Raw genomic sequence first — 15,624 nt, forward strand, 5'->3', positions numbered from 1 at the left:
AACCACTTTTTGAGCAATCTAATCAGACTATTGGGTAGACTTGGGGATATCTTATTCCTTATCCCCCGAACATGCCCACTTTCCTCTATACTTGCAACCATCTCTGAGTATTGTGGTGTATATATTTTTTGCAACCCATATCTGAACTGATAATTGGTTATCTATTACCCTTCTTCCACAGAAACAAGAGAGCAATGTAAAATCTTTTATATGGTCTTGATAATTATCATCCTCCCTTTGCTTGGAAACCTTCTTGTGGATTGATCCACTTTTTCTATTTTTATTCATGCACTCTCTCATCCACAATTAAAGGATTATCCTCTGCAATGCCCAGTATGGTAACAAGGGCCTCCCAGTGGACAGCAGAAGTGCTACACTGATTCTATCCTTTCATCCTGAAATATCAGGTCTATCACCTTTCTATTCTATATATTCAATACTTATTCTGTCAACTACTGGAAAACTCCTTTCATACACTCTCTCATCCAGTTGGGTACTCCCGCATGCCAGTAGATGTTTTCCTAACTATCTACAGTCATACCGCGCTGGACATGCCCGATCTCGTCTGATCTTGGAAGCCAAGCAGCGTTGGGCCTGGTTAGTACCAGAAATGGAGACCCTCTGGGAATACCGGGTACTGTAGTATCAAGGGATACACAACCCATTTATGCACCCAGGAAAGCAGAAGTGTACCTACTTCTTTCATAACCAGAAAATTGAGGCGACAATACACTCTCTCATTGCCCATTCGATGGATACAGATGGGCAAAAGCAGAAGTGACTGGTTCTGCAACACTTTCCTATATTCTCCATTCTCACCAATAAATGCAGGTTAATACCACTGAATATGTATGTGCAATAACCATCCAATATCTTGAGTACTATTATCTAACCACGCCCACAATTTTTTCCTATCCAGAAGGAGTCGGCAGTTGAGAAGCCGGTTTTCTTGTTCCTCTCTTATGAATATATAAACAATATATCATAAGTTGATATAGAGAACAAGAAATTCCATATTTTCGCTTTGATGAACGTCAAATATTAACACTCACTTCTAATTCAGTGGGTGTGCAGACTAGCAACCTGCCACCTTTTTTTTTCTTTTGCCTCTTTGTAAAAGAAAAAAAACCCTATAACGGATAGCCCTGTCTGCCAGCAAAGCTGGCAAGCCTGATTTGAAGAACCAGTGAGGAGGGAGATCTTGAAATTCCAGCCTGTACTACTGGGACACAATATCTTGCACCCAGGGATCCAGGCCGGACGACACCCAGACGTGACTGAAATGCCTGAGTCTCACCCCCACCGGCCCCACCTCCAGGCCGCAAGGTCCACCGTCATGCTGAGGACTTTGGCATACCTGAAGTAGGTTTCTGTTCCTGAGAACCCGCCGCAGCAGGTTTCTTGGATTTTGGCCGACCTCCTCTAAAGAAGGTGTTAGACGGCTTGGCCTTTCTTGCTTTGGCAGTCCAAAAGGACTGAGATGCAGCTGAAGAAAAGGGTTAAAAGGAGACTTACCCGCTGTAGCCGTGGAAATCCACGCATCCAACGCTTCCCCAATGAAAGCCTGACCTGTGTAGGGTAGGGTCTCCACACCTCTCCTGGATTCCACGTCGGCAGACCACTGGCACATCAAGTAACGTGCCTTACCACTTTACTATAGCTTTGGAAATCCATGCACAGGCAATAGTAGGCCGTAGTATCGCCCCTGAAGCCGTGTATATTGATTTGAGCATTGTGTCAATTTTGCGATCAGCCGGCTCTTTTAAGGCTGTAGATCCTGGAACAGGTAAAACCACCTTTTTTGAGAGTCTGGATACAGACGCTTCAACTATGGGTGGGCTTTCCCATTTTTTCTATCCTCCTCAGGGAAGGTGAAAGCAACCAGAACCCTTCTAGGGATCTGGAATTTTTTCTCCGGGTTTTCCCATGCTTTCTCAAAGATAGCATTTAATTCTTTAGACGCAGGGAAGGTTAGCGAGGCTTTCTTATTGTCAGTGAAGTAAGCCTCTTCAACCTGTTCAGGTGTTGTATCAGCAATATTCAACACATCTCTAATAGCCTCTATCATCAACTGCAAACCCTTTTGCAAGAGATACCGCCCCCCGCAGCGGGGGGCGGTATCTCAGAATTGCCATGTCAGAATTGGTATCCGTGTCATCTTGCATAATCTGGGCAAGAGCACGTTTGTGGGAACATACAGTAGGGGGTCCTGAGGTAACAGAACCGGACCAAACTGCCACAGAGTTCTGTAAAACCTGAGTTGCAGATTCATTCTGTGCAACCCTAGTAGAAATGTGAAAAATCACAGTTTTAATAGAAGATAACCATTCAGGCTCCCTTGCTAGTACCTGCGCTAAGACAGTGCAATCCTGATTACATGGAATGGGATCATCCTGAGAGGACATATCCTCTGCAGCATATGACACAGAGTCCCTGGACATAGCATAATGGAGACCACAGACACTCCACACACACACACACACACACACACACACACACACACACACACACACACACACACACACACACACACACGGGAGGACAGACAGAGATTCACCCCTAAGAATGGCTAGAGAGACGCAGACATTGGAGCCAACCCGCACACAGCGCTTTTAAGGTGTAGGGAGACCCTCAACCAGCGCTGACTGTGCACCATAATAGGTTACACAGTCTTTACACAGCCTCCCCCTCCTTCTACAACCCCCTGGTACCGTAAGAGATAGCTGGAGTTGAATTGGAGGGACAGCTCTCACTGACAGCGCTTCTGCAGGCAGGAAAATGGTGCTGAACGTTGCTGGGTTCGCTCTGAGGAGAAGCTCCGCCCCCTTCATGGCGCTGTCTTCCCGCTCCTCTGAAGATTATACTGGCCTGAGGAATTGTGCTGGCAGCGATCCTGGGACCCTGACGGGCTTGGAGGTCAGTGTAGGGTGTAAGCGCTGGCTCAGGGCGCCCCTCACAGCGCCGCACTATGTACCACTAAGCCCCGGAGCGCAGTTAGTACTGCGCTCCATACCCTTTTGTCGCCATCTTCACACTGGCCCCCCGCTTGCTAGGGGGGGCGGTGACTAACTTGCCACTGATCTTCTGGCTCTGTAAGGGTGTGGCGGCATGTTGCTGGGGTGAGCGATCCCCTGTGGCGGGGAACGTTCGATCCCCTCAGGAGCTCAGTGTCCTGTCAGCGGAGATAGTGGCTCAGACCCCGCAGGGCGGACACTACTCCCCCCCCCCTTAGTCCCACAAAGTAGGGAGGCTGTTGCCACCTGCCTCCCTGTAAAATAATAAACTCTAAAAAAAAAACTTTTTACCAGAGAAGCACTGTAGAGTTCCCCTAGCTGTGACCGGCTCCTCCGGGCACATATTCTAAACTGAGTCTGGTAGGAGGGGCATAGAGGGAGGAGCCAGCCCACACTCAAACTCTTAAAGTGCCAATGGCTCCCAGTGGACCCGTCTATACCCATGGTACTAATGTGGACACCAGCATCCTCTAGGATGTAAGATAAATATCCGTATAGCGATAAGTACTGTATACACTATATTTGAGGACCCTGACGCACCTAGTCCCTTTGGGTATAGAATATAGTGATAGCTACCTTAGATGGGATACACATGAGAGTGAAACCATACAGCAGATGCAGGCACACACAGTCACAGGCAATGCAGAGATTATTATAAGCACAATAAAACTGCACTGGACTAGTATATATATATATATATATATATATATACACATACACATACATATAAAACACAGCGCAGTCCTAGACCGGAGGTATATATCAGAATACCCGTACAATATATTCTGTAATAGGTACACTCTTTCTTAACTAACACTGTCTATAATAAGACATGTAGAATACTAAAGTGTCTGTAAAGTCGCAGGGCTGTGGACAGGCAGCTTTACAGGGGAGACCTTGCCCTGCAATCCCAGAGACCAGCAGCAGCTATGCTCAGAAGATGGCGCCCTGCGTCTCTGTCAGGAACTGAGGGAGAGTGTGAGGCAGCTCCACGGTGGGAAATCTGCGAGGAGATGGCGCCCTGGGCCGGGAGAGGGGCTACAGGTCAAGCGCCGACTCCCCTATGCTGGGCCTCACCACCGGTACTACGGAGCCTTATCAATAGGGGTGTTAGTACACCCAACCTGTACTCCTATGCCCTGGCGAATATAGTCGGGTCCCTGCTCAGTAACAGTGTCCACGCCAGCATCGCAGTCCATCTCCGTAGACTGCGAAAGGAACGCGATTTAGTGGCGGGTCCTGCTTCTGGGACCCTCTAACCTCCTCCCTTCGTAGCAGCCCCGCGAACCAGGAGAGCGTCTCCGACCGTGCGCCTAAGGCGGAGCATCTCCGCCGCAAGTACCCGGGATCTGAGCCGCGGGAGTATGCGACGCCGCTTGGGAGGTGACGGAGACGCAGCGCTGAATGCCACCCTGACATAACAGTGCTGCGTCCCTTGAAGTCTTCAGCTTTTTCAGGGCTGCCCAGTGGAGCCCGCCTGTTAGGTGACCTGCTGTCCTGCAGGCAACACTCGAAACTGAGCTCTCAGTGCCTGGAGGTGGGGTTACAGAGGAGGCCCCAATGCATCCTGGGACACTCAAAGCTTTGCCTGATGGTGCCTCTGGATCCAAGATCCCGCTCTACACCCCGATGTATTCCCTGTGGAACACAGTGTACCCCGCTGCAGAAAATTCAGTAATTTGAAACAAGACAGCCACAACCCTATTGTCCTCTGAGCATATGTGATACCACTGTGATCACGTGGTTAATCCCCTTGCCCAATGACTGCAGTGACGTAAGTACATGGCCTTTGCGCCTCCAACTAAACTAGTGGCTGGGTGAAAATTTTGCAGAAGAACCAGTTTGCAATGTGTGTCACTAGCTGTAGGCTCTATACATATTGTCAGCTGCATAACTGTCATACGCAATGTACACGAATACCCCATGCCCACATTTAGGTGTGCCCCTAAGTGACAACTGGACCCTAGGCAGGAGTCTATGTTGATCCAACTATAACTATGGCTAACTCGGTCAGTACTCTGTATTTATATCCTAACAGTATCGGACTGGTTTGCAAGAAAAAATCCTGCACCTGGAGTCTGCAATAATAGTAGATTTTAATGTTGGGAATTATATATTTAGTTCTTAATGTGCATAACACATATCTATATAAATATCGGTGCTACCCACTGATCCAAAAATATATATAGAAAGGAAAATTATACCAGGGATCAGTTTCTTGGGGTGCACTCCATCCCATTTCCAAATAATTTAATAATTTCATAGATTCGTTACTGAGTGCATATTCTCGAACAGAAATTACCAATATCCACGTGGAATATTCCTGGATTATGTTCCACCTATGATATTATTATGGCCTAATTATTCAGCCATACTAAAGCGAAGTATTAAAAACAATATAGAAATAGAAAAACGTGAAGAAAAGAAAATCTTTATTAGACAGATTTCTGTCTTGTGTAAAAATAAAATATGATTAAAACCAAATCGTGTGCCGCCTATTATTTCTTATATATTCGATATGCTCTTATGATGAGTACAAATGTTTAAGATCCAACTATTTATGTATATATCCACTTATAGGTAATAATGTACTGTTGTCCTTGCCATGGAATTCTATATATAATATATACTTGCACCTATACCCGAATAGTATTCCACTAGTTATATATGTTGTAATGGATTAACCACAGAAATTGGAGGAGTAACCATAAATTTTAACATTTAAATCACAGCCTTAATGCTTATAATATGTCCATTCACTTTCTTATGCTAATACCAGCTATTTTCAGTATAGTATTACCTAGTATGTAGGAAGTAGCAACAAATGTTTAATAACAGCCTTGGTATTTATAATGTATCCATTCAATGTTATCTGCAGAGAATGGCAACAAATGTTGCCATATATGTTGTATTTCAAATTCTCAGCACTCTGCCCTTATTTATATACTAGGGACATTGTGCAGATATTACATATACCAGGCTTCTTGGCTGCGCATGAAATTAATACCCCGGATGTTTTCCTGTATATATAACTGTGTGGTACAGGTGTATATGATTACAGACCTGTAATTACTGACAATATCCCCCCCCCAACACACTGGGACACACTGGAAACACACTGGGACATTTAACATACCTGATATTACCTGATATTAATAGACTGACATATTATCTGGGACGTATTTTCCCTATTGGGGGATAATGTCAGTAATTACAGGTCTGTAATCATATACACCTGTACCACGCAGTTATATATACAGGAAAACATCCGGGGTATTAATTTCATGCGCAGCCAAGAAGCCTGGTATATGTAATATCTGCACAATGTCCCTAGTATATAAATAAGGGCAGAGTGCTGAGAATTTGAAATACAACATATATGGCAACATTTGTTGCCATTCTCTGCAGATAACATTCAATGGATACATTATAAATACCAAGGCTGTTATTAAACATTTGTTGCTACTTCCTACATACTAGGCAATACTATACTGAAAATAGCTGGTATTAGCATAAGAAAGTGAATGGACATATTATAAGCATTAAGGCTGTGATTTAAATGTTAAAATTTATGGTTACTCCTCCAATTTCTGTGGTTAATCCATTACAACATATATAACTAGTGGAATACTATTCGGGTATAGGTGCAAGTATATATTATATATAGAATTCCATGGCAAGGACAACAGTACATTATTACCTATAAGTGGATATATACATAAATAGTTGGGAGCTTTAAACATTTGTACTCATCATAAGAGCATATCGAATATATAAGAAATAATAGGCGGCACACGATTTGGTTTTAATCATATTTTATTTTTACACAAGACAGAAATCTGTCTAATAAAGATTTTCTTTTCTTCACGTTTTTCTATTTCTATATTGTTTTTAATACTTCGCTTTAGTATGGCCGAATAATTAGGCCATAATAATATCATAGGTGGAACATAATCCAGGAATATTCCACGTGGATATTGGTCATTTCTGTTCGAGAATATGCACTCAGTAACGAATCTATGAAATTATTAAATTATTTGTAAATGGGATGGAGTGCACCCCAAGAAACTGATCCCTGCTATAATTTTCCTTTCAGTATCGGACTGGGGCAAGAAGGGCGTTCTAGGGGAATGCAGTAGTGGGGCCCATGTTTAGGGGTGTGGCCACTCTCCAGAGAGGCTTGTCTAACCATTAGAGAGTGCATGGGCTGGGCCCCTTTATAAATATATATATAGCAAATACAGCTAGTGCGTGCATGATAATGTACCAGATTAATAATAAGAATTTACTTACCGATAATTCTATTTCTCGTAGTCCGTAGTGGATGCTGGGGACTCCGTCAGGACCATTGGGAATAGCGGCTCCGCAGGAGACAGGGCACAAAAATAAAGCTTTAGGATCAGGTGGTGTGTACTGGCTCCTCCCCCTATGACCCTCCTCCAAGCCTCAGTTAGGATACTGTGCCCGGACGAGCGTACACAATAAGGAAGGATATTGAACCCCGGGTAAGACTCATACCAGCCACACCAATCACACCGTATAACTTGTGATCTGAACCCAGTTAACAGTATGACAAACGTAGGAGCCTCTGAACAGACGGCTCACAACAATTAACAACCCGATTTTTTTGTAACAATAACTATGTACAAGTATTGCAGACAATCCGCACTTGGGATGGGCGCCCAGCATCCACTACGGACTACGAGAAATAGAATTATCGGTAAGTAAATTCTTATTTTCTCTAACGTCCTAAGTGGATGCTGGGGACTCCGTCAGGACCATGGGGATTATACCAAAGCTCCCAAACGGGCGGGAGAGTGCGGATGACTCTGCAGCACCGAATGAGAGAACTCAAGGTCCTCCTCAGCCAGGGTATCAAATTTGTAGAATTTTGCAAACGTATTTGTCCCTGACCAAGTAGCAGCTCGGCAGAGTTGTAATGCCGAGACTCCCCGGGCAGCCGCCCAGGATGAGCCCACTTTCCTTGTGGAATGGGCCTTGACAGATTTAGGTTGTGGCAAGCCTGCCACAGAATGTGCAAGTTGAATTGTGCTACAAATCCAACGAGCAATCGTCTGCTTAGAAGCAGGAGCACCCATCTTGTTGGTTGCATACAATATAAGCAGTGAGTCAGACTTTCTGACTCCCGCCGTTCTTGAAATATATATTTTCAATGCCCGGACCACGTCCAACAACTTGGAATCCTCCAACTCGTTAGTAGCCGCAGGCACCACAATAGGCTGGTTCAGATGAAACGCTGACACCACCTTAGGCAGAAAATGAGGACGCGTCCGCAGTTCTGCCCTGTCCGTATGGAAAATCAGATATGGGCTCTTATATGATAAAGCCGCCAATTCTGATACTCTCCTGGCTGAAGCCAGGGCCAGTAGCATGGTTACTTTCCATGTGAGATACTTCAGCTCCACCGATTTGAGCGGCTCAAACCAATGGGATTTGAGAAAATCCAAGACTACATTAAGATCCCACGGTGCCACTGGGGGCACAACCGGGGGCTGTATATGTAGTACTCCTTTTACAAAAGTCTGGACTTCAGGAACTGAAGCCAATTCTTTTTGGAAGAAAATCGACAGGGCCGAAATTTGAACCTTAATGGACCCCAATTTGAGGCCCACAGACAATCCTGTTTGCAGGAAATGTAGGAATCGACCCAGTTGAAATTCCTCCGTGGGGGCCTTCCTGGACTCACACCACGCAACATATTTCCTCCAAATGCGGTGATAATGTTGTGCAGTCACCTCCTTCCTGGCCTTTACCAGTGTAGGAATGACCTCTTCCGGAATGCCTTTTTCCTTTAGAATTCGGCGTTCAACCGCCATGCCGTCAAACGCAGCCGCGGTAAGTCTTGGAATAGACACGGTCCCTGCTGAAGCAGGTCCCGTCTTAGAGGAAGAGGCCACGGATCCTCCGTGAGCATCTCTTGAAGTTCCGGGTACCAAGTTCTTCTTGGCCAATCCGGAGCCACTAGTATCGTTCTTACTCCCTTTTGCCGTATAATTCTCAGTACTTTTGGTATGAGAGGCAGAGGAGGGAACACATACACTGACTGGAACACCCACGGTGTTACCAGAGCGTCCACAGCTATTGCCTGAGGATCTCTTGACCTGGCGCAATACCTGTCCAGTTTTTTGTTGAGGCGGGACGCCATCATATCCACCATTGGTTTTTCCCAACGGTTCACAATCATGTGGAAGACTTCTGGATGAAGTCCCCACTCTCCCGGGTGTAAATCGTGTCTGCTGAGGAAGTCTGCTTCCCAGTTGTCCACTCCCGGAATGAATACTGCTGACAGTGCTATCACATGATCTTCCGCCCAGCGAAGAATCCTTGCAGCTTCTGCCATTGCTGTCCTGCTTCTTGTGCCGCCCTGTCTGTTTACGTGGGCGACTGCCGTGATGTTGTCCGACTGGATCAACACCGGCTGACCCTGAAGCAGGGGTTTTGCCAGACTTAGAGCATTGTAAATCGCTCTTAGCTCCAGTATATTTATGTGAAGAGACATCTCCAGGCTTGACCATACTCCCTGGAAGTTTCTTCCTTGTGTGACCGCTCCCCAGCCTCTCAGACTGGCATCCGTGGTCACCAGGACCCAGTCCTGTATGCCGAATCTGCGGCCCTCTAACAGATGAGCACTCTGCAACCACCACAGAAGAGACACCCTTGTCCGTGGCGATAAGGTTATCCGCTGATGCATCTGCAGATGCGATCCGGACCATTTGTCCAGCAGATCCCACTGAAAAGTTCGTGCGTGGAATCTGCCGAATGGAATCGCTTCGTAAGAAGCCACCATCTTTCCCAGGACTCTTGTGCATTGATGCACAGACACTGTCCCTGGTTTTAGGAGGTTCCTGACAAGTTCGGATAACTCCCTGGCTTTCTCCTCCGGAAGAAACACCTTTTTCTGAACCGTGTCCAGAATCATTCCCAGGAATAGCAGACGTGTCGTCGGGGTCAACTGAGATTTTGGAAAATTCAGAATCCACCCGTGTTGTTGCAGCACTAGTTGGGTTAGTGCTACTCCGTCTTCCAGCTGTTCTCTGGATCTTGCCCTTATCAGGAGATCGTCCAAGTAAGGGATAATTAATACGCCTCTTCTTCGTAGAAGGATCATCATTTCGGCCATTACCTTGGTAAAGACTCGAGGTGCCGTGGACAATCCAAACGGCAGCGTCTGAAACTGATAATGACAGTTTTGCACCACGAACCTGAGGTACCCTTGATGTGAAGGGCAAATTGGGACATGCAGGTAAGCGTCCTTTATGTCCAGGGACACCATAAAGTCCCCTTCTTCCAGATTCGCTATCACTGCTCTGAGTGACACCATCTTGAACTTGAATTTTTGTATGTACAGGTTCAAAGATTTGAGATTTAGAATAGGTCTTACCGAGCCGTCCGGCTTCGGTACCACAAATAGCGTGGAGTAATACCCCTTTCCCTGTTGTAGGAGGGGTACCTTGACTATCACCTGCTGAGCAAACAGCTTGTGAATGGCTTCCAATACCGTCGCCCTGTCTGAGGGAGACGTTGGCAAAGCAGACTTTAGGAACCGGCGAGGGGGAGACTTCTCGAATTCCAACCTGTAACCCTGAGATACTACCTGCAGAATCCAGGGGTCCACCTGTGAGCAAGCCCACTGTGCGCTGAAATTCTTGAGTCGACCCCCCACCGTTCCTGAGTCCGCTTGTAAGGCCCCAGCGTCATGCTGAGGGCTTTGCAGAACCCTGGGAGGGCTTCTGTTCCTGGGCAGGGGCTGCTTGCTGCCCTCTCTTACCCCTTCCTCTGCCCCGAGGCAGATATGACTGTCCTTTTGTCCGCTTGTTCTTATAGGAACGAAAGGACTGCGGCTGAAAAGACGGTGTTTTCTGTTGGGAGGGGGTCTGAGGTAAAAAAGTGGATTTTCCGGCAGTTGCCGTAGCCACCAGATCCGATAGACCGACGCCAAATAATTCCTCCCCTTTATACGGCAATACTTCCATATGTCGTTTGGAATCCGCATCACCTGACCACTGTCGCGTCCATAAACTCCTTCTGGCAGATATGGACATCGCATTTACTCTCGATGCCAGAGTGCAAATATCTCTCTGCGCATCTCGCATATAAAGGAAAGCATCCTTTAATTGCTCTATAGTCAATAAAATACTGTCCCTATCCAGGGTATCAATATTTTCAGTCAGGGAATCCAACCAGACGACCCCAGCACTGCACATCCAGGCTGAGGCGATGGCTGGTCGCAGTATAACACCAGTATGTGTGTATATACTTTTTAAGGTAGTTTCCAGCCTCCTATCTGCTGGATCCTTGAGGGCGGCCGTATCAGGAGACGGTAACGCCACTTGTTTTGATAAGCGTGTGAGCGCCTTATCCACCCTAGGGGGTGTTTCCCAGCGCGCCCTAACCTCTGGCGGGAAAGGGTATAATGCTAATAACTTTTTTGAAATTAGCATTTTTCTATCTGGGTTAACCGACGCTTCATCACATACATCATTTAATTCCTCTGATTCAGGAAAAACTACAGGTAGTTTTTTCACCCCCCACATAATACCCCTTTTTGTGGTACTTGTAGTATCAGAGATATGCAAAGCCTCCTTCATTGCCGTGATCATATAACGTGTGGCCCTACTTGAAAATACGTTTGTTTCATCACCGTCGACACTAGATTCAGTGTCTGTGTCTGGGTCTGTGTCGACCGACTGAGGTAAAGGGCGCTTTACAGCCCCTGACGGTGTCTGAGACGCCTGGGCAGGTACTAACTGGTTTGCCGGCCGTCTCATGTCGTCAACTGATTTTTGTAATGTGCTGACATTATCACGTAATTCCATAAAAAAAGCCATCCATTCCGGTGTCGACTCCCTGGGGGGTGACATCACCATTATCGGCAATTGCTCTGCCTCCACGCCAACATCGTCCTCATACATGTCGACACACACGTACCGACACACAGCAGACACACAGGGAATGCTCTTATCGAAGACAGGACCCCACTATCCCTTTGGGGAGACAGAGGGAGAGTTTGCCAGCACACACCCAAGCGCTATAATATATATGGGAACAACCCTATATAAGTGTTGTTCCTTATAGCCGCTTAAATATATAAAAATATCGCCAAAATATGCCCCCCCCTCTCTGTTTTACCCTGTTTCTGTAGTGCAGTGCAGGGGAGAGTCCTGGGAGCCTTCCTCACAGCGGAGCTGAGCAGGAAAATGGCGCTGTGTGCTCAGGAGAATAAGCCCCGCCCCCTATTCCGGCGGGCTTTTCTCCCGGAGTTTTAGACATTTGGCATGGGTTAAATACATACATATAGCCTCAATGGCTATATGTGATGTATTCTTTTGCCATAAAAGGTATTATATATTGCTGCCCAGGGCGCCCCCAGCAGCGCCCTGCACCCTCCGTGACCGTCTGGTGTGAAGTGTGTGACAACAATGGCGCACAGCTGCAGTGCTGTGCGCTACCTTCATGAAGACTGAAGAGCCTTCTGCCGCCTGTTTCCGGACCTTCAATCTTCAGCATCTGTAAGGGGGGTCGGCGGCGCGGCTCCGGGACGAACCCCAGGGTGAGACCTGTGTTCCGACTCCCTCTGGAGCTAATGGTGTCCAGTAGCCTAAGAATCCAATCCATCCTGCACGCAGGTGAGTTGAAATTCTCTCCCCTAAGTCCCTCGATGCAGTGAGCCTGTTGCCAGCAGGACTCACTGAAAATAAAAAACCTAAAAAACTTTTTCTAAGCAGCTCTTTAGGAGAGCCACCTAGATTGCACCCTGCTCGGACGGGCACAAAAACCTAACTGAGGCTTGGAGGAGGGTCATAGGGGGAGGAGCCAGTACACACCACCTGATCCTAAAGCTTTATTTTTGTGCCCTGTCTCCTGCGGAGCCGCTATTCCCCATGGTCCTGACGGAGTCCCCAGCATCCACTTAGGACGTTAGAGAAAACAGGAATGCACTATAGAAAATACACCATAGTCCTGTGCAGTATAAGGTTCCATATGTATAATGTATCATTTAAATGCATAGTCTGGAACATGATTCCTGGAGGAGGAGGTGGGGCCACATGCAGTTGGGCCCACTGGGGATTTCCCCTGTACCCCTGTGGGTCAGACCGACATTGTACCCCAATAAGTTTTGGTGGGGGATGTTAGTGGAGGTAGTAATAATAGTGTAATAGAAAATTCCTTAAACAGATATTACACTAACACCTTGATTGTTATATTTTATGATCTAAATTTTAGGAGCTGCAGGGGTAATAAAAGAAGGGGCTGCCAAGGCTTGATAACCAATGACTCACTGTGGCAATGTAGAGATGGCCACTGCAAGATGGCCACCGAACGGTGGCGGCAGTCCTGCCATCGTAACATGCCTAGGAAACTAGTTGATGGTTTAACCATCGATGGTTAAACATGTGCATGAGCAGACAGAACAGGGATGCTGATCCATATGCAGCGGAGCTGTGCTGCAGACACCGCTTCTGGGTCGGAAACCCAGCATACGATGGCGGCAACAACGGCCATTCTGACCTTGAATAGGAAAAATATTTCCATAGAATTAGTGACATTAATGGTTGCAAACTACTGGTGTCCTATAGCCATCACTAGGGCAATTCCACCCTTTCTAAAGGGGGGTACTGACGGGAGAGATGTGTGCTGAGCGATCTTAACACAGACTGCTCAGCACACATCTCTCCCCCCGCTCAGCACAGCACGATGTGCTGAGCGAGGTAGGGGACGTATGGACGGGGGGCCGCTCACTTCACACAACGGTGAAGTGAGCGACCCGTTAGATTGAGCCTGCATGCTGGCTCAATCTAGCACCGGCGATAGCGATGCGTGGCCTCTATCGCTGAGGGGGGTACACACGGCAGATCCGTGCTCAAAATCTAAGCAATCTAGTCAGATTGCTTAGATTTTGAACACGGATCTCTCCGTGAGTACCCCCCTTTACATTGCCACATACAGTTTCTCTCCCACTTTGCAGTCTGGTAAGTGGTCTTTCATCTCTTAATAATCCAGTAGGTAACAAAAACAAGAATGGGATGCTGTACTTGTTTCACAAAGTGATAATGTTGCTGATGTGATTGCTAAAAACATAGGGATGATTCAGAGGTAAACGTAGTGTCGATTTCTGATGCCAGCGGACAATGGGGGTCATACAGATCTGATCACTGCTGTGCGTTTTCGCACATCGGGCGATCAGGTACTAAATGCGCATGCGTATGCACAGCAATGCGCACGCACGTCAGACAACTACAACAGGCATCGCCGGTCAGCAACAGGATGGTGCGAAAAATCCGTTTGCAAGGTGATTGACAGGAGGAAGCCATTTGTGGGTAGTAACTGACCGTTTACTGGGAGTGTTCGGGAAAACGCAGGCGTTGCCAAGCGTTTTCAGGGAGGATATATGACGTCAGCTCCGGCCCCGATCAGCCTGATTCTATTGCACTGGAAGAGTAAGTCCTGGGCTGCGCAGAGACTGCACACACAGAATGTTAGCAGCTCAGCATACACATAGCATTGCACGCTTGCATGGCGAAAATACACTCCCCCTGTAGGCGGTGACTATCAGATCGCAGGGCAGCAAAAAACGCAGCCCAGCGACCAGATCTGAATTACCACCAATGTTTTAGTCAGCTCATGATCACAGTGTCATGTGTCCCAATGGTTACTGCTGGGGGACGCAAAGCAAATCTGGATACAGAGGGAGACAATTTCAGTGGGTGTTACTGTTAACAGGGGTGTCACACTGGCAGCCATGTACCGATGGGCATAGTGAGATAGGGCATCTGCAATGTTCGATGGTGCTACAGACGTGTAACCAGTGCAACTTTTTACGCAAAGTGAATTAGAGTTGCAGCCATTGGGAGTCTGTAAGATTTCCATCATGTGGCATCAGCGTAAAGATGTAGTGGCACTGCGTAAACAGACTGAGCTACGACTGCATTAGAGTCAGCCTCTAAGTTAGGCCCAATGACACCTTAAGCACTCACCAGATGCCAACCATTTCTAAAAGGAAAATCTGCATGCAGATGTGGGTATATCTGAGTGTCATGACATCCCCATATTTCTGTGTTGGTATATTGCTAGGCATCCCATACTATCCTTTTAAACCGGGACACCTTTGAATTACACAGGTTCTGTGGCTGGCTGACTTCAAGCCTGCATTTCACCTGGTTTTTATCAGCCTCAGATCCTGTGTAATACAGGAGTGTCCCGGTATGGTAAGCCTATATACTGCACGCTCCCAGGGTCACTTTGTTGAGGAGCAGAGCCGGCCTTAGGCATAGGCAAACTAGGCAAATGCCTAGGGCATTTGGTATGCTTAGGGGCACCAGCAGCTCCTGCTGATTAAAATGATATGCAGCATGCCTATATTCTGTGTGTGACTGTGGCTGTTTCTGCATACGAAATGCTACGTTGCGTGTATTCCTGGAAATCACTGTAATGTAGCATTTCGTATGCAGATACAGCTGCAGTCGCACAGGCATGCTGGATATCATTTTAATCAGCAGAAGCTGCTTGTGCATCCTAGCCATATAGTAATGCAAGTAAGATGCATTTTCATAAATAAAAGGCACCCAACGTTAGCAGAGCTGCCAGCTGA

At 46.9% G+C, this 15,624-nt stretch overlaps 1 protein-coding gene and 1 pseudogene across 4 annotated transcripts in view; one reads left to right on the top strand and one right to left on the bottom strand.

The window, feature by feature from the left end:
- The window catches only part of LOC134927346 (protein adenylyltransferase SelO-like), a 215,337-nt gene that overhangs the window by 198,402 nt on the left and 1,311 nt on the right, over positions 1–15,624 (bottom strand). The window lies entirely within an intron of this gene.
- Positions 528–646, top strand: LOC134931349 (5S ribosomal RNA; annotated as a pseudogene).

Source organism: Pseudophryne corroboree, chromosome 5 (genome assembly GCF_028390025.1).
Source record: "Pseudophryne corroboree isolate aPseCor3 chromosome 5, aPseCor3.hap2, whole genome shotgun sequence".
Lineage (NCBI taxonomy): Eukaryota > Metazoa > Chordata > Amphibia > Anura > Myobatrachidae > Pseudophryne > Pseudophryne corroboree.